Genomic DNA, 17,768 nt, shown 5'->3' with positions numbered 1-17,768 from the left:
CTTTCAAGGGTTCCAGAAAACTGGGCTGAATTGTCACAGATGAGCTGAGTGGGGGAGGCAGAGGGAGGGAGGGGGACTGAGACAGAGAGGAGAGGTAGGGGAAGAGGGAGGGGGGAGAGAGGGAGGAAGGGAGAGAGAGAAGGAGATGGGGGGAAGGTCGGGTTTGTAAGACTTGTTTTCGGGGAAACTGGCCATTTCGTGAATGTAACTTCCCGGCCCTCCCGCCGGACGAGGTCTGGGGGGGGAGACGGGAGAGCATCTCAGGCAGGGCCGCCACCAAGAGCCTCCTGTGGAAGGTGGGAGCAGGTGCCGGGGTAGATTGTGAACTTAGGGCTAGGTCTTAGTGTTCTGTTTTGTTGTGAAATTCAGTGCTTATTCCTCAAAGTACTAAGAAAAGGGGGCTGTGTATAGGTGCATGTGTGCACATGTACTTGTGTGCCCACACGTGTGTACAGACATGTGTGTATAGTGTGCATGTGCATACATGTGCATGTGTGAGCATACATGTTGTGTGTCCGTGTGAGTATGCGTACCCGTGTGGGCATGCATGTATAATGTGCGTGTATAGGGGCCTGTGTGCGCATGTACTTGTGTGGGCACACATGGGTGCATGCATGAGAATACATGTGTATGTGCACATGTGTATAGGTGCACGCGTGTGCATGTACTTGTGTGCACATGTGCGTGTGTATACATGTGTGCATATGTACTTGTGTGCCCACATGTGTGTACATACATGTGTGCGTGTATGTGTGTATAATGTGCATGTGCATGCATGTGCGTGCATACACATGCATGTGTGAGCATACATGTGTGTGTATGTGTACCCGTGTGGGCATGCATGTATAATGTGCATGTATAGATGCATGTGTGTACACACGTGTGCACGTGTGAGAACACATGTGTATGTGCACGTGTGCATAGGTGCATGTGTGTGCATGTACTTGTGTGCACATGTGCGTGTGTATACACGTGTGCATGTGTGCACATGTACTTGTGTGCCCACACGTGTGTACATACATGTGTGCATATATGTGTGTATAATGTGCATGTGCATGTGTGTGTGGGTGCATGTGCGTGCATACACGTGCATGTGTGAGCAGACGTGTGTGTATGCGTACCCGTGTGGGCATGCATGTATAATGTACATGTACAGATGCATGTGTGTACACACATGTGTGCATGTGTGAGAACACATGTGTATGTGCATGTGTGCATAGCTGCATGCATGTGCATGTACTTGTGTGCACATGTGCGTGTGTATACGTGTGTGTATGTGTGCACATGTACTTGTGTGCCCACACGTGTGTACATACATGTGTGCATATATGTGTGTATAATGTGCATGTGCATGCATGTGTGCGTGTGGGTGCATGTGCGTGCATACACGTGCATGTGTGAGCATACATGTGTGTGTGTCCGTGTGTGGATGTGTACCCGTGTGGGAATGCATGTATAATGTGTGTGTGCAGGTACAGGTGTGTGCATATATGTGCACGGGTGCGTGCAAGCATAAAGTGTTTATGGCAAGTAATAAAAACACAAAACATGTCTCACTGGAGGGTCTGTGCTCTCCGCCCCACCGTTCTCTGGTTTTCCGCGCACGGCCAGAGTCGGCACGGAGGCAGTGAGCGGACAGCTTACCGCCGGCGTCTGGCCCTCCTTCAGGCACGTAGTGGGGCTGCCCTCCTAGTTCACGAGTGGGACAGGGAGGGGACTGGGTTGACAATGAGCTGTGAGCAGCACTTGATTCCCCACGAGGGGCCGTCTAGGGCTCCCTGCCCGTGCCGAGGGTGCTGGAGGTGGTGACTCCAGCCGGGGCGCCCCCAAGCGCCTGCGACGGCCCCCGACAAAGCTGCAGGGACAGGCGGCCTGGGTGGCAAAGCACAGCTCTCCTGTGTGGAGTCCCTGATCCCCTGGGTTCCGTTACGCACCAGGTTAACGGGTTTAGTGAGCTGGGCAGGGCAAGGAAGACACACGAAGGTGGACGAGATCATGAGCAGGTATCTGGGAAGATCTTAATTCTTGAGAACACAAACTGAGCCACGAGTGCAATTGGGGCCTGCAGTGGGGGCCAGAGGTCTTGGTTATAAACACGAAATCTTTCCTTTATGCCCAACTTAGGGGACCCCCTCCCCCACCTCATGCTAATGGATTTCTAGTGATGGAAACCGTGCGAAGGAAGTAAACTAAAGATCAGGGAGGAGTGACCCACGGCCTTGCAGGCTTCACCCTGGGGGAGAGTTTGGGAGGGTGGGGGGATCACGCAGTGTATAACGGGATCTCACAGGGGAAGGGGCTGGTGGTAAGTGAAAGGGGTTTCCAGGGGCGTCTGGGGGGCTCAGTCGGGCAAGCATCCGACTCTTGATCTCAGCTCTGGTCATGATCTCATGGTTCGTGAGCTCGAGGCCTGCATCGGGCTCTGCGCTGACAGTGTGGAGCCTGCTTGGGATTCTCTCTCTCCCTCTCTCTCTGCCCTTCCCATGCTCCCACTCTCTTTCTCTCAAAAGAAATAAATAAACTTAAAAACACATATATTGGGTTTCTGGAGCCTATGTGCTGGGGACTTAGGGGGTATGACACCTGCCGGGGGTACTGATGCTCATAATCTCATGGCTTGGGGACTATGGTACCACCGGGCCTTACTTATTGCCATTCTCGCACGGGGAGGGGGCCTCCAGCCTGGGGGTGTCAGGGATACTTTGGGGAGTGCCCGTGAGTGAGCTTGGGCTGCAAGTCCGGGGGTTTCCCCCTTGCTGGCTCTCCCCGTCCCTGGTGGCCCTAAGTGCCATCCAGCCCGTCCAGAGTAAGCAGAAAAGGGGGTGTAAAAACACCCTAGAGAGAGGGAGGGAGAGGGAGACAGAGGACAGGGAGGGGGATCCACATGGCAGACGTAATTCAGTTTAGGATTCTGAGATGAGATTATCCCGGATTTGGGGTAGGCTGCAAATGCGATCGGTGTCCTTATAAGGAGAAACAGAGGAGGATTTGGCACAGAGACCAGGAGGCCATGTGTGGCTGAGGCCGACGCAGCAGGGACTGGCCACGTGTGCCTGGGCGCCGGCTGCCCAGAGCCCCAGGAGCACTCAGGAGCAGATCCTGCCCTGGAGGGGACATGATTCAGGCTTCTGGCCTCCAGAGTCGTGAGGACAGCACGCCTGTCGTAAGACAGCCAGCTTGTGGTCATTGGTCAGAGCGTCCATGGGAAACTAACCCGCACCTGTGCACGCTTCCCCGGCTCTGACCTTCCCCGCCCCCCAAACAGGCCTTACTTCTGGGGCTTTTCTCACTGAGCCTCCCGCACGAGGCGCTGGCCCACCCTCGTCTCCAGGGAGCCTGACCCGCGGCTGGGCCGACCCTGACTTGGGAAGACACCGGGCTCATCCCTCCAGGGCCCGCCTGGTCCCAGAGGAACGTGCCTCTCCGGTCCTTGGGCCCCTCTTCTCTCCCTCTCCCTGGCCATCGCCAGATGAACGGTCCAGGTGGGCGGACAAGACCTGCCCGTTGCCTCTGAGCCACCCCTGCACGGTGCTGAAGGTTTGAGGGGACCCTCCTTCAGAGTCGGCTTCCAGCCGGGCCACCGTGAGGACGTAGTCAACTCCAACTCCCCCTATGCACAGTCCATCACCTCTGTGAATTTAACGCCATTCCTCTTTGCTGTTTGAATGCTGTATGAATTCAATCTTATTTAAATATCACCAACATTCATGGTAAAATTTATGTCCTTCTTGATATTTTTTCTCTTCCCTTTTTGCCCCCCAAGAGCTAGAGAGAAGGATGTTAAAATTCTGTCCACCCCCACCCCCAGATTTGGCAACAAATAAACAGCCTACAGGGATATTTTGCATCCAATTCTCAAGCTACGTGTTACCTTTTTTCAGATTAGTCTTTACCCTGCACGAAAATGACACCATTGATCATCGTGGTAACAAGAAAAGCCCCTAATGTTTACTGAGCATTTGCTACACGCAAGGCGCCCGTGTGGAGTATCTAATCCCTCATTCCACGTAATCTGCAAAACAAGTCTATTGGGTAGGTGCTATTACCCCATGTTCCAGGTGAGAAACTGAGGCACAGGGTTCCGCAGCCACGAGGGACGTGTTACACTGGGCTAACTGATCAGAAGAGAACTTTACCCAGTTTACGCTGCTGGAAGGCAGCCCACCTCACTCGCGTCTGTTGATGCAAAGCCGACAGGCTTCTGCCAAGGGACAAGCAAGTTTCCAACGAACACACGGAGGAGGAGAGGCGCTCGGTGTGCAGAGGGGGCGGGCCCTGTTAGGGGCTCACCCGCGGTCCCCCCAAGTCCTCTGTGAAGCCCTGCCTCCCAGGACGCCAGACTGCGACCGTATTTGCAGACGGGACCTTGGAAGAGGGGATGATGTTAAAACACAGACTTTGGGGGAGACAGGAAGGCACACAAGGGACCCAGAGGCGCTCAGACCAAGTGCGGACACGGCGAGAAGGTGGCCGTCTGCAAGGACAGCGGCGGCAGGAGTAACCAGCCCTGGGGAACCCTGACCTTGTACTTCCAGCCCCAGCACTGTAGGAAAAGCGTGCTGGGATGTGCATCCAGGACGTCCCGGCCCCCTTCTCCCCGGTGCCACGCGGTGTGACCGTGGAGCTGTCTGGGGAGGGGACCCCGAGACAGAAGGTGTACCAGGCAGTGGTATCTGTGGAGGAAGCGGGAAGGGGCACAAGAAGGGCGGGGGCTCTCAGGTCAGATGCAGACCGGCTGCACCGAGGGGGCGGGCCAAGGCCGGCTGCCCAGGAGGGGAGCACCGTGCGGGAGAAAGCGGCCAGGCCCTCGTGTCCCCGTCTTCGTGGTCAGCACGGCCCAGCTCGGAACTGAGGGACCCGCAGAGCTAAGCGCCAGAGGACGTCGGCAGAGCAGAGACCCCTTTCTGGGGCTGCATCCGAGTGGCCCGTATTTGTGACACCGAAGTCGGAAATTCTAGCGTCTTTGGAATCCTCCATGCGCGACAGCCTATTCTCCCCTCTGAAGCCCTGACTTCAAGTTCCCGGGAAGCTCTGTTATTTTAATTTTTTAAATGTTTTTATTTATTTTTGAGACGAGAGAGAGACAGAGCATGAACGGGGGAGGGGCAGAGAGAGAGGGAGACACAGAATCCGAAAGAGGCTCCAGGCTCCGAGCCATCAGCACAGAGCCCGACGCGGGGCTCGAACTCACGGTGTGAGATCATGAGCTGAGCCCAAGTCGGACGCTCAACCCACTGAGCCATCCAGGCGCCCCAGCTCTGTTCTTTTAAAACCCAAACGAAACACGCTTACACGAGCCCACGCGCCCACCTGCTGTGTTTCCCGGGTCAGAAGGAATAACGCGCTCGGCAAACGCTGCCTTGTCTTTGTTCTGAAAGCCGCCGGCGCGTGGCCCCTGCCGCGGGATCACGGTCGTCTCCTGTCCTGCCCCACACGGCGGGCCGGCAGGAGCCACGCACACTGAGACCCTCCCACATCCCCTTCTGGCTCAGCTGCAGAAACGGCTCCCTGTTAACCACACGCAGACGCACAGACGTGGAGGGAAAACCGGTATCTTCGGGAAGGGCATCCTTAGCTGAAGGGACTGACTCCTCTCCTGCCGGCAGCTGTTGAATTGCGTTCCCCTGGTGCGAAGCCTTCCCTCAAGTAACTCCTCACGGTCCTCGGAAACAGGAAGCCACTCGGGGACGCTACAGCGTGTGGGTCTCTTTCTTCCGTCTCTCTCGCGTCACACGACGCTCCTGACACGGAAGGAGGAGCTAAAGTGAGGACCAAGCTGACGTCCGCTTCCTCCGGGGCCCGAGCGTCGTTTTCTCTTCGCGCTCCCTGGAGCTCGTGCAGGCCAAGGCCAAGGCCTTGGGAGCACAGAGCCTGTGTCCCCTGCCACATGCAGAGCAGCGGCTCCGGAGCCCCGCAGAGTGGGTTCTGCTCCGTGGAAACGGGAGACGCGTCTGTGGGTGCGTGCTACAACAAACGCGGAGGCAGGCAGTCACGGTCCGGGAGCCCCGGCCGCCCCGCCAGCCTCTGGGGCGCGACCCCGCAGAGCACAGGTCTGATGTGCCCTCTGCGCCCACGGCTCTAGACCGGACATCTCATCCTTGGCCCCGGCTCCTGCTGGGTCCCCGGGGGGCGCTCGGTGACCGCGACGCCCGCACTCCTGCCGTCCAGGTCCCCGCGCCACGAAGGGAGGACAGGGACGGACGGACGGGAGGACCGTCATGGGCTCTCGGCGTGCAGGCAGGTGAAAACCAACGAGTGGGCACTGTCCTCACGGGGACGCGGGGGGGCGGCCAGGCAGCCCTCCTGCTTTGTGGCAGGGAAAGGAAGACGAAGACGCTTCTGGGAGCTGCACAGACAACACGTTCCTCTTCCCCACGGCGAGAACACGCTTTCTATTAATGGCTCTCCTCTCCTCATCAATCCCCATCCGACCTCCTGTCCGTGGGGCTGTGAGCAGCATTCGGCAACCGCAAAGCAGTCCATTTCCACACAGGTCATGCCTGCCCTCTTCTGTGCTGGTAGTGCCACCGATCGCAGGGAGTGGCCCGGGCGGCTCCTGTGCCAGGATGTCCTGCTGGTGGAGGGTGCCCAAGGCCCGAGCCAGCTCACTGCTGCCCTGCCAGCTGTCCTTCAGAAAGAAGGAGTGGGCATCCTTCCTCCAGGCTGAGGCATCCGAGCACATGGCACCCCTCTACCGGAGTCCTGCAGTGCACAACCTGTCCCACCACACACGGCGGCTCTGGAAGACGGCTCCTGACTTCGTAGCACTGGAAAACGACCTTAAATCATGACATCACTGGCCCTGTTGCCAAATGCCTCATGGCCTCTTCCTGCTCAATTCCTTTCCTGGCGATGAGCCTTCCCTCCCAAGCTCAGTGTGCTGGGCGTCCCCTCCACCATCGTTCTGGTGGCTGCAAAGCACGGGGTGTTCCGGGACTTCTGTCTGAGACTTTCCCAGTCAGTGTTTACTGGCAGGTGGCACCGCCTGCTCTCGCTCTTGAGGCCATCTGTGCACCTGCCCCAGCCTCCCTCCTTCCACCGAGGCACCTTCTGCAAGTGACTGAACAGGAGGGTCCCCTCGTCGTCCAGATGCCTGCGACGCTTTCCCCACTCGGAGGGGCAGAAACCCCACTAACACCCCATAGACGGCAGCCGGACAGGGAGGGGCAGAGCAGGAGCGCGGACCTGGCCACAGCGTACCCACCAGGTGTCCCTCCCGGAGACGCAGGACCGAATGACGGTCGCTCCACACACCGGGAGCAGGTCCCAGCACGTAGGAGGGAGGACGGCACACTTAGGTGAAATCACGGAAACATTGCTCAGCACCCACAAAATCTACAAGCTGCTGGCAGTGCCCTTCTGTGTTTGCCCATCGGGGAGACGGTTATTTCTAAAGTCCCAAGTCTGGCCGAAATCCACACGGCTGCAGGAGGTACCCGTCCCCCGGCTGTCTCTCCCAAGCAAACCCCATCAGCTCTCTGAGGGCCGTATTCCTGCGCCCAGGCCCCAGCCTCGACCCCGTGGCACCGAGGAAGCTCACCGCGAGCTACTTTTCCCGGATTCTGGGAGGTCGGCCTGAGCCAAGCTGTGTCTCCTATTTCCCGGCCTGGTTTCCGGGCGGCACTTCAGGGTTCGGGGAGAGGGCTCGGATCCAACACCTTTGGACGGCCTGCTCGACTCAGCCGTGGCCCCGCGGGGAGAAGGGAGGCCACAGGACTCAGATGCATTGTCCCGGGAGGCCACGGCCCCACTCAGGGGCCGGGGAGGCTGAGCCACCGGGGTCGCCCAAACTCTTCTGTCCCCTCTGCCGCCCGGGGAGCCCTCTCTGGCCATCACCTCTGCTCACTCTCTAACGCGGCGTTTCCCAAACTCCCACAGTGGTCCGCCTCCCCACAGAACAACTGTCAGAGTCAGACATCGCCTCTGGTTTTAATATTTCGATCAAAATGTTTGACCTGCTTTTCCAGCACGTTGTTGTGACACACTTTAAGCATAGGGGAAAGTCCGTATCATATAACGAACACCCATACACCCGCCGCCTAGCTTCTGCAGTGGACATTTTCTGTGTTTGCTTCAGCAACAGATCTCTCTGCGTTTCAAGCCTCCGTCCCTCTGCTTTTAGGATTCCCTCCAAAGGAAGCTGCAAACATCAGTATCTTTAATGCTAAATGCTCCAACTTGGGGCACTTCCTGCCTCTCTGATTCATCCCTTGCAGGTGCTCCCCTCACAGGATCGCCTGCGTGCCCAGATCTGCCCGCTCCCAAAGATGCACACGGCCCCTGAACGTGCCCCACGTGCTGGGATCTGAGAGCTCGGCGGAGGCAGGGAAACGGCACGCTCCGTCACCACTTCTACCCTCCCCCCTCCACCACTGAGAAAACTCACCAGTGGTGCGTCCATCCTCTGGCAATAAAGCCCTTTGGTCCCTATTGACCCCAGAGTGGACTGAGCCATCCTGAAGTCTTTGTTTTCTTTTCAATTTTGCATTATCTACTTTTTCTCTTCAGTCACAGAATATAACATATATGCAACAGAACATTAAACACGTACGGCTGCACGAAAATTATAAAGCAAGCACAGACCAGCAAGCCGTGCCGTGATAACACCCTCCCTCTCTGTCTTATCAGAGGTGCCTAAGTCAGCAGAGGTGCTGGCAGGGAAGGGGCGGGAGGGCCGTGCTGGGCCTGCTTCCCCTGTCAGCACAGACCGCCCAGCCCGACCCGGCCCGTGACTCTCCTTGTGAATCACCTAGGTGCTTGCTGACCACACAGCTCTGCGGGCCACACACACCACATGGGTGCAGGAAGGAGCCAGGAGTGCTCTTCACTGACGTGGAGGGAGCATCAGGGCGGATCCCTAAGCGAAAACGGTCAGGCAAAAGCACCCGGCGTCCATGGCAAAGGCCAAACACGCCCTCAGCGCTGACATTCTTCTTGGCTCTTGGCTGTCACTGCCTCTGTGTCTCAATGCCCCCTGCATCCTTAGGACCCTGGCACCTCCCCACTGCAGAGCAAGGAAGGGGTGTAGGTGCCCTGGAAGGAGGCCGTGAGGACCCGGACAACAGAGAAGCCCACGGAATAGGGAAGGTCAGAGTATATATGTATAAACGTCCTCCAGAGGGACATAGAAAAAGGCAACGGAACCCATAGAAGCAGGGGAGGAAGAGGCAGGGTTGCGACCCGTCCTCGGGGAGCACGTGGGCAGCAGACAGTCGCTTGCTACCATGACAGGTCACTCCCGGGGCGGGAGCCAGGTGGGGACACTAAGACCCGCCACACAGGACACGTGGACGCATGGACCGCCAACCTGCGGCCCAGCTCCGTGGTGGCCTGGCTTCTCCCCCTGCTGATTCTGCTTCCCCCTTTCCCCGCACAGCGGCTGGCCCCCCTCAGAGGCGGTGGCCCCTGATTCCAGCCCAGCACCTGCTCCTGGAGAGCCCGCCTGGTCCACTTAGCCTGGCTGCTGTACCCAATCGCCAAGACGGGGAGACTGTCAGCAGCAAGTGTTCATGTCTCACATTTGCGGAGGCTGGACGTCCAGGGTCAAGGTGCCAGCAGGTCCGAGGTCTGACGGATCCCGCATCCTGGCTCGTAGACGCGGTCTCCTCGCTGCGCCCTCCAGTGCTGGAAGGGTGGCACAGCTCTTTGGAGTCTCCTTTATGAGGACATTGATCCCGTTCATGACCAGCTAACCCCCAAAGACCCTACCTCTCAATGCCGTCACCTTGGGCATCAGGTTTCAACACATGAATTTGGAGGGGCTTGGGTGTTCGGTCTATAGCACCATCTATGGCAGGACCTTAGTGTGTCCCTTCCTCCAGGCAGCCCTCGCTTTGCACTGTGCTAGTGAAACAGGTACAGATCAGGGGGCGGGGGTTGCTCAACACATGGTCACAGACCAACGACACGGTCCTGAAGCAGGAAATCCCACTAACGGAACGCTACACAAATGAGAACCACCCACCTACCATTATTCTTTTAACCCAGGTGAATATAGCACCAAGTAAGAAGAAACTACAAAACTGCAGATCTCCAGGACCGTCTGCAGACCTTCTACAGGGGGCTGAATCGTGTTCCCCAAATGCTTGTCTACCTGGACCTCAGAATGTGACCTTATTTGGAAATAGGGTCTTTCCAGACATAGTTAGTTAAGATTCGGTCATACTGGGGTCAGGTGTACTCTGGGTCCGGTGAGCAAATCCTTGTAAGAGCCAGACGAGGAGAGACACAGGCATCCAGGGCAGAAGCCATGAGACGATAAAGACAGAGGCTGGAGGGAGGCGGCCACTGGCCAGAAGCTGGAGGAGGGGAGGAAATGCCGTACCCCAGAGCCTCCGGAGTGGGCACAGCCCTGCGGGCTCCCTGGCTGTGGAATCCTGGCCTCCAGGACTGAGACAGAAGGGAAGTCTGTTGCGGAAAGCCACCAGCTTGCAGTCATTATTACGGAAGCCCTGGGAAACTAGCCTGTCCACTGAGTGGGACTCCTGAGCGAGGCCAGTGAATCTGCACCCTGACAGACAATTCTCATTTCTGATTCTCGTTCACCCTGTGAGCTGAGAGCCTGAGCCCAGAGAAGGGCTGACCCGAGGGGCTTCTTACAAAGGTGAGACCCACCCGTAGGTTCTGAAAGGCGTGGGTTTCCATTGCATCTTCCAAAGTGGATGAGCACTGATGGCGGAGTCCTCCCTCCCTGTCAGCCCCTCAACAGAAGCCCAGCTTTCCCAGCTGCTCTGGGCTGCAGGACTGTCCGATTAGTAGCATTCGATGTTGCGCGGTAACCCTCAATGGGGCAACATGAATGCTCACACGGGCATTTCAAACACAACCGTGCAGCGTGGGTCGACTCAGCATTACCTACGCAACGTGCTCCCTCACCACCTGCAGAAGTGCTGTCTCTGGTGGCCTCGGGACCTGGGCCAACAGTCCAGGGGCGCCACGATAGGACCTCTGCTCGGTGGGAGTGGTGGTGGCGGGGTGGCAATGTCATGAACACAAATGTCTGCTACTCCTCTGCTTCCTCCCTCCCTCCCTCCTTCCTCCTTCCTCCCCTTATTATTTAAAAATTCATTTTATGGGGAACCTGGGTGGCTCATTCAGTTAAGCATCTGACCCTGGATTTTGGCTCAGGTCATGACCTCATGGTTCATGACTTGGAGCCCCATGTCAGGCTCTGTGCTGGCAGTGCAAAGACTGCTTAGGACTCTCTCTCCCTCTGTCTCTGCCCCTCCCCTGCTCTCTCTCAAAATAAGTGAACTTAAACAAAAAAGTGCATGGGGCATTCTTTTACAAAATGCAGACTTATCATATTACTACCGCATTATTCTTGGGACGCCATTTTAAAAACTCATCCATGGTTTTCCATTGCTTTGGGGTAATACAGGAGATTCTCACTGTGCCCCACAAGGTCTGACGTAGTCTGGCCCCTGCTGGGTTCCTGGGTCCCGTCCAGCACATGTCCTCCTCAGCATATCACAAGGTGAAAGAAACGCCAGTCTGAAAAGGAGCCATACCGTGTGACATTCTGGCAAAGGCACAACTATGGAGACAGTAAAAAGATTAGCAGAAAGACCAGCAGTCAGGAAGGAGGGAGGGATGAACAGCAAAGCACATGTTCTCTTTGGGGCCAAGGAGCCGTTCTGTATGGTGCTGAAATGGTGGCCACGTGTCATTATGCATCAGTGAAGACTCCCCAAACTCACAGCCAAGAGGGAACCCTAAAGCAAACAATAAGCCGTCATCTCTAATAAAGCGTCAATATTCGTTCAAAAAATCCCCAACACGTACGTAGCGTTTACTACGTTGCACGCACTCTTCTAAGTGCTTTCCGTTTTTTATTGAATCTTTGTAACAAGCCAGTGAGGCAAGTATAATCGCCGTGACTGCTTTACGAGAGAGGCACAGAGCCAGAGACGATGGCCCGGGTCTGAACTGGCGGGAGCCCACGCGGGGCACTGTCTCGCCGTCTCTAACTCAGTCAACCCCAGCGAGCCCCTGTGACAATCTGATCTCGACTCGACTGCAATGAAGAGAAATACTGACATCAATGAACACGTCTCCTTTTAATGATTTTTTAAAATTCATAAAGCTTTGTCGTGTGTTATGAATGTTTCATGCCGGCTTTTCAAGTCGGAATACCGCAGTGGAGATTTTCTTTCCAACTGCTAATTTTTTTGGCATTACAATGGAAAGTGGATACTGGCTCATGGTCTAAAAGTTAAACAGAACAGAAAATTGAAAGAAGCACGCACCTGTGAGTCATATGTCCCGCCCACACCCACCAGGTTCCCTGTCCTTCACCCTGAAAGGGACTGTCGTCGGTACAGACTCTTGTGAAGCCTTTCTGAGTCTCCGTATGTACATGCATCCAAGTATGTACTTTATAACTGTTTTCTAAAATCATGATGGCCAGTATTCTACCTTCTGTGTTTGTTTGTTTCTCCCTTTAAAAATACAGCTTGTAGAGAGTCCTAAATCCTTCTTGGTAATATTCAAAAAGTCTGTGAATCAAAGTCATGCTTTTGAAGACGATGGTTGAGTGGCAAAGGGACGCCCATCTTCCTTTAAACACAGGTGACGGAAATCAGCACGGTGGTCTTCTGAATTATCGGGAACGTCTGCGCGGGGGCCTGGCCAGCCGCTCCGGGTTGCATCATGACGCAGCACGCTTAGCGCCCAGGATGCACCTGCCCTCCGGCCTCTGTGCCCCCCCCACCTCTGGGGCCAGCAAGGTGTCCCTCTCATCTCTGCCCTGCTGGACCCTGGGACGATGAACACAGGAAATATCTAGTTGGAAGTGTATGTGTTCTCCGGTAACTGTGACATTTAGTAGTGATCAACCTGAGGGCCTTAACATTCTGAGTTAAAAAGCAATGTCAAAATAGGTCTCTGGGTGCCCGGTGGCTCAGTCAGTTGAGCATCCGACTTTGGCTCAGGTCATGACCTCACGGTTTGTGAGTTTGAGCCCCGTGTCGGGCTCTGTGCTGACAGCTCAGAGCCTGGAGCTTGTGGGGCCGTAGAGGAGGGTGAACTGAAAACGGCCAGTAGAGCAGCTCGAGGACACGAGACACAGCAATGGTGTTCCTTGACCGGACTTTGTATAAAGGAACGTAGCTGCCAGATCTGGGATGAGGCGCCACCTTGGGGTCTGAGGAAGGTCACTTGGACCAGCGGGGCTAAGTGCTCCTCGACACGGCACTGGAGAGAGCCATGGACCGGGAATATGAAGTGAAAGGAATCCGTTCATTCAACAAATATTTTATGAGCACCTTTGTGTCCTCAACACTGGAGATAAAGCAGTGAATCACACAGATACAGCTTCCTGATTTCAAGAAGTTGATGGTGTCGTCGGGGGCAAAGACATAAATCCCGCCGGCGTCAGGGTCCGGGAAATGAAATGAAGCCGCTTGCTGCGGAGAGATGGGGGAGAGGGTGCTGGCAGGAGGGTGGCGGCCCTGGAGGGAGGGGGGCCATGCTCTCACCGAGACCTGAACCTAAGTCTTGTGTCAACCGTGGGAGGGCCTGAGCCAGGGGATTTGGGGTGGGGGGGTGGGGTGGGAAAATCAGACAGTGGAGACGAGTGTGGCATCTTGGAGAAATAAAATAAATGGGAGGCGCTGTGGCTGAAGCCTCAGCGAGAGAAGAGGCAGGAGTGTGGGGGTGGGGCATGGGGGTTGGCAAGGCCAGATCACACAAGGCCTGAACGTCCTGGAGAGGAGGTTAGATTTTACGAAAAGCACCAACTGGGGCCATTAGGGTGTTTCGTGCATGCGAGGGACACAGCCTGAGTCACGTGGTTAAGAAGCCACTTGGGCACCCGGGCGAGGAGTGGGCTGTAGGGATGCTGAGCTGAAGCTTCCTCCCATGGACGGGACCACCGGCGTGCGGACGACTGACGGGGAGCGGGCTCGCGGCCTGGTGTCGGGACGCCACCCCAAATGGATTGCAAAGGCAGAGAAGCAACTTCACAGAGGGGCAGCCCGGCAGACAGCACCTTAAGCAAGGGGTCCACGCTGACATCATACTGACGAAAAGCACACCCTCGTCCAATCACGAGAAAACACCAGACAGACCCAAACTGGGAAGCGTCCTTCAACATAGCCACTCAGTACTCTTCAAAAATGCCAAGGTCAGGGGGCGCCTGGGGGGCCCAGTCAGTTGAGCATCTGACTCTTGATCCCAGCTCGGGTCATGATCTCACGGCTCGTGGGTTCCAGCCCGCGTTGGGGTCTGCGCTGACAGCACGGAGCCTGCTTGGGATTCTCTCTCTCTCTGCCCCTCCCCCATGCTCTCTCTCTCTCAAAATAAGTTAATCACAAAAAAAGGAAAGGTCATGAAAATAAGGAAAGACAGAGGAACTGTCCCAGATTGGAGGCGACGTAGCAGCCACAAGAGAGAACTTCCCACTCTGCTCTTGTCCCTTCCTTCTTTTCCACGTGAGGCCATGGTCCCTGGGGCTGCAAGAGCCACCTTCTGGTCACGAGGGGAAGCTCCCTTTGAGGTCACCAGGACAGTGGCCAGCGAAATGCTAACTTGGTCCTGGAACTGCCTATCCCAAATCGTTCTGTTCGGCGAGACAAGAAATATCTCGGCTGTGGCTGCACATCAGCGTTACTTGGGGGGAGTTTTTGAAAGTACAGATTCTTGGGTCTCACCCGAGACCACCTAAATCTGAACTTGGAGGGGTAGGGGGGTAGTTACTTTTTTATTCTTCTAATGTGCAGCTGGGTTGAGATCACTGGCTTAAGCCACCGTTGCTGTTGGACACGGCATTACTCCCAGCTGGAAGCAGTCTTGACCAGTCCCATCAATGTGTCTGCGTCTACCTATGTGCCAAAAATGATGGAACTCATCGTTTATATGCCATCAACTTCCGGCCTCTTGGAAGCTGGTGAAATCTGGCTCAAATTCCCGCCTCCCCACCCATTTCACAGTCAGGTGGGAGTTTAACAGAGATGCGTCCCTAAAGAGATCGACTCTAAGGCCAGTCAAAGGTCAGCAGCTGCCTTGAATGGTTCTTCTCCCAAGCAATGTGTTCAAATGTTCAGGTGCTCTTGTGCTACTGGCAAAGTAAGTGATTTAACCATAATTATTTAAAACCACTGTCTCTTTCCATTACAACTGTATCTTCCTCATGCTTAGTCCGTGCCAGAGGGGTTTTGAGTGGCCATGGCATTTTTCTGTCCCTCTATGGGGCAGTTGGACTTGGGATATTACTGGATGTGGGTCTAAGGGGATCCATTTATGTGATGTCCAGTTAGTTCCACGGCTGGCTATCCTGGTCTAGCACGACGTCAGAAATACTTAGATGGGGAGCTACGACAGCCGGAGCATGTGACATAACGCCTACCATGAACTTGCATGTGGCATCGGGCTCTGGAAAATGTGGACGGTACAGAAGAAGCGAGGTTTGCGGTCCAAGGAGTCAAAGGCTTGACTGGAAAACTGTTCCCATCATGTGACGTGCAACATTGGGGGTGGAGAGTTCCGTGTCCCTCTTACGATCCGCTTAGAAAAACATACGCTCTAACATGTCAGAAACCGGGCAGCCCATCAAGTAATAAACACACTCCACATTTTCTTCTTGGAGTGGGAATTATGCAAATTGGATTTTATCAGAATTTCTGTTTTAATGCCTTGCTTACTTGACGCGAAATATTGGCAATGACAAAGATGACGTAAAACTCCTAACACATCAATCTACAAAGATTCCGATGGCAAACTGGTTACGGTTAATGACTGCCAGGAATTCAAAGAGTATCTAAGATTAGTCACTTTGTAAGGAAACGTGAAATGCCCTGAAATCTTACAGCTCGTGGAAAGAAGACACAAGAGGGTTTGCCGAAATTTGAGAACAATTATACATGGGGTTAAGCATGTCAGGTTATAAAGCTGAAGGAAAATTTTCTAAACTATCAACATTAAAAACATTAATGTTGATCTGCGATGCTAAAAGAAATATCGAATTGCCTTTCAATTCTATCACTAAGTAAAGCACTTATAAGATCATTGTCAGGAATGCTCAAAGTAGATACTGCCAGAAATACGTAGGAAAAGGTAGGACAGATTAGTTACCGATTTACTTAAAAATAAAGACGTTATAATACTTTTGATATGTTTGATACATTTTGTGATGTCTGTAGCATTTTCCCATTTTTTGCAACTTGTAAGTTGCTGATTCCTTTACTTGATCTAAATAAATATTCAGTAAGCTTGCGTACATGGTCTTGCATTCATTCTCTTAGATGTGCGCCCCCAGCCCAACGGTGAAAGTTTCAAGCTGCACAGAATCTAGGTCTGGCCCCGCCGCATTTCATGGTTTCTGGGTGTTCAGCTCCCCTCCCTGTGCTGTCCACATGGGCTGTCTCAGATCCATCCCAGGCCAGCCCGGAAAACGACCCTCCGCTGGTTTCCACGACGGAGACCCTCACGATGAGTCTGTCATGAATTCCCGGGGGGCGCGCAGGTGACGGGGGCTCACAGTGCCTGCAGATGTAGGCTGGCCTCCTCCCTTCTTCCCCCTCCTCCAGAATAACATACTCCGTGCTCCCCTTGACTCACCAGGAGCGACCCCATCCACTCAGGACCTTGTACGCACGGGTACTTTTGTTTCCACAGAAGCTGAATTACAGCCTAACGTTTGGATGTGCACACACCTTAACTGGGCGACTCAGTGGACATCTACCCAAGCGCGCGCCTGTCAAAGCCTCCCGAGCTCAGGACCTCCAGCACTCACACAGACGCCCCAGCTCCTGCTGTCCGTCACCCCCACGCCTCCCATTAACTATTATTCTGACCGTTCTCCCCATAGATTAGTTTTCCCCATTCTAGAACTTCAGAGACGAAACCACATGGCACATTCTGTCTTGTTTCCAGCCTCGTTTACTTGCTGTTAGGTCTGCGAGGTGTGTCTATGTTCAGTGTTCTCTGTTGCTGACGAGCGTAGAGATGAGCACACAGCGTCCTGTTTAACCAACTGAGCCACCCAGGCGCCCACAGCGTCCTGTTTATCTCTCCTACGGACGGGCGTCTCCGTCATCGCCAGCCGTCGGTTATCATGAACAAAGCTGTGTACATCCTCATGCACAGCTTTTGCGATGCATGCCATTTTTCTCGGGGTGGAATTGCTTGGTTTTGGGTAGACACGCGTTTTCCATTTTTCTCGGGGTGAAATTGCTCAGTTTTGGGCAGACATGCGTTTTCCATTTTTCTCGGGGTGAAATTGCTCAGTTTTGGGCAGACACGCGTTTTCCATTTTTCTTGGGGTGAAATTGCTTGGTTTTGGGTAGACACGCGTTTTCCAACCCCAGAACTCTTAAGGGCTTTCCACCTCCCTCTCAGCCAACAAACTCGGTTTCTTCTCTAAGAGGGATCCTGGTGCCAGCTAGGAATGTAATTATATTTCCCCGTCTCGTTGCAATGATCTGACTGGGGCTGGAACTCATCCGCACAGGAAGACCAGAAGAAAATGGCGTGTTTGCTTTTGGGATGAAGGGTATCTTGACAAGGCTGAGGGGGAGCGGGGGTGCCTGGCATTTATTAATGGCGCTTTGTGCTTTTCCGTTGGTTCGCACAGATCGGCAGCGTGAACCAACCCAGAAATAACGTGACGTGTTCCCGGAAGTGTGTTCGTTTCTGGAGGGATTATGCGTGTCGATAGCTGGAAACTCCTGATCAGCTTTTAAGTACCTTCTGGGACACTACCTCCTAATGGACATGTATGTGATCAGAGCCGCTGAAGGACACAGCTCAGAAACCCATTCCTTCTACCC

The 17,768-nt window shown here is 54.6% G+C and overlaps 1 protein-coding gene across 3 annotated transcripts in view; it reads right to left on the bottom strand.

The window, feature by feature from the left end:
* Positions 1-17,768, bottom strand: part of TMEM132D (transmembrane protein 132D) — a 557,920-nt gene that overhangs the window by 11,339 nt on the left and 528,813 nt on the right. The window lies entirely within an intron of this gene.

The sequence above is a fragment of the Panthera pardus genome, unplaced genomic scaffold (assembly GCF_024362965.1).
Source record: "Panthera pardus isolate Hobbes unplaced genomic scaffold, ASM2436296v1 HiC_scaffold_14, whole genome shotgun sequence".
NCBI lineage: Eukaryota > Metazoa > Chordata > Mammalia > Carnivora > Felidae > Panthera > Panthera pardus.
This window is presented reverse-complemented; position numbering and strand designations above follow the sequence as displayed.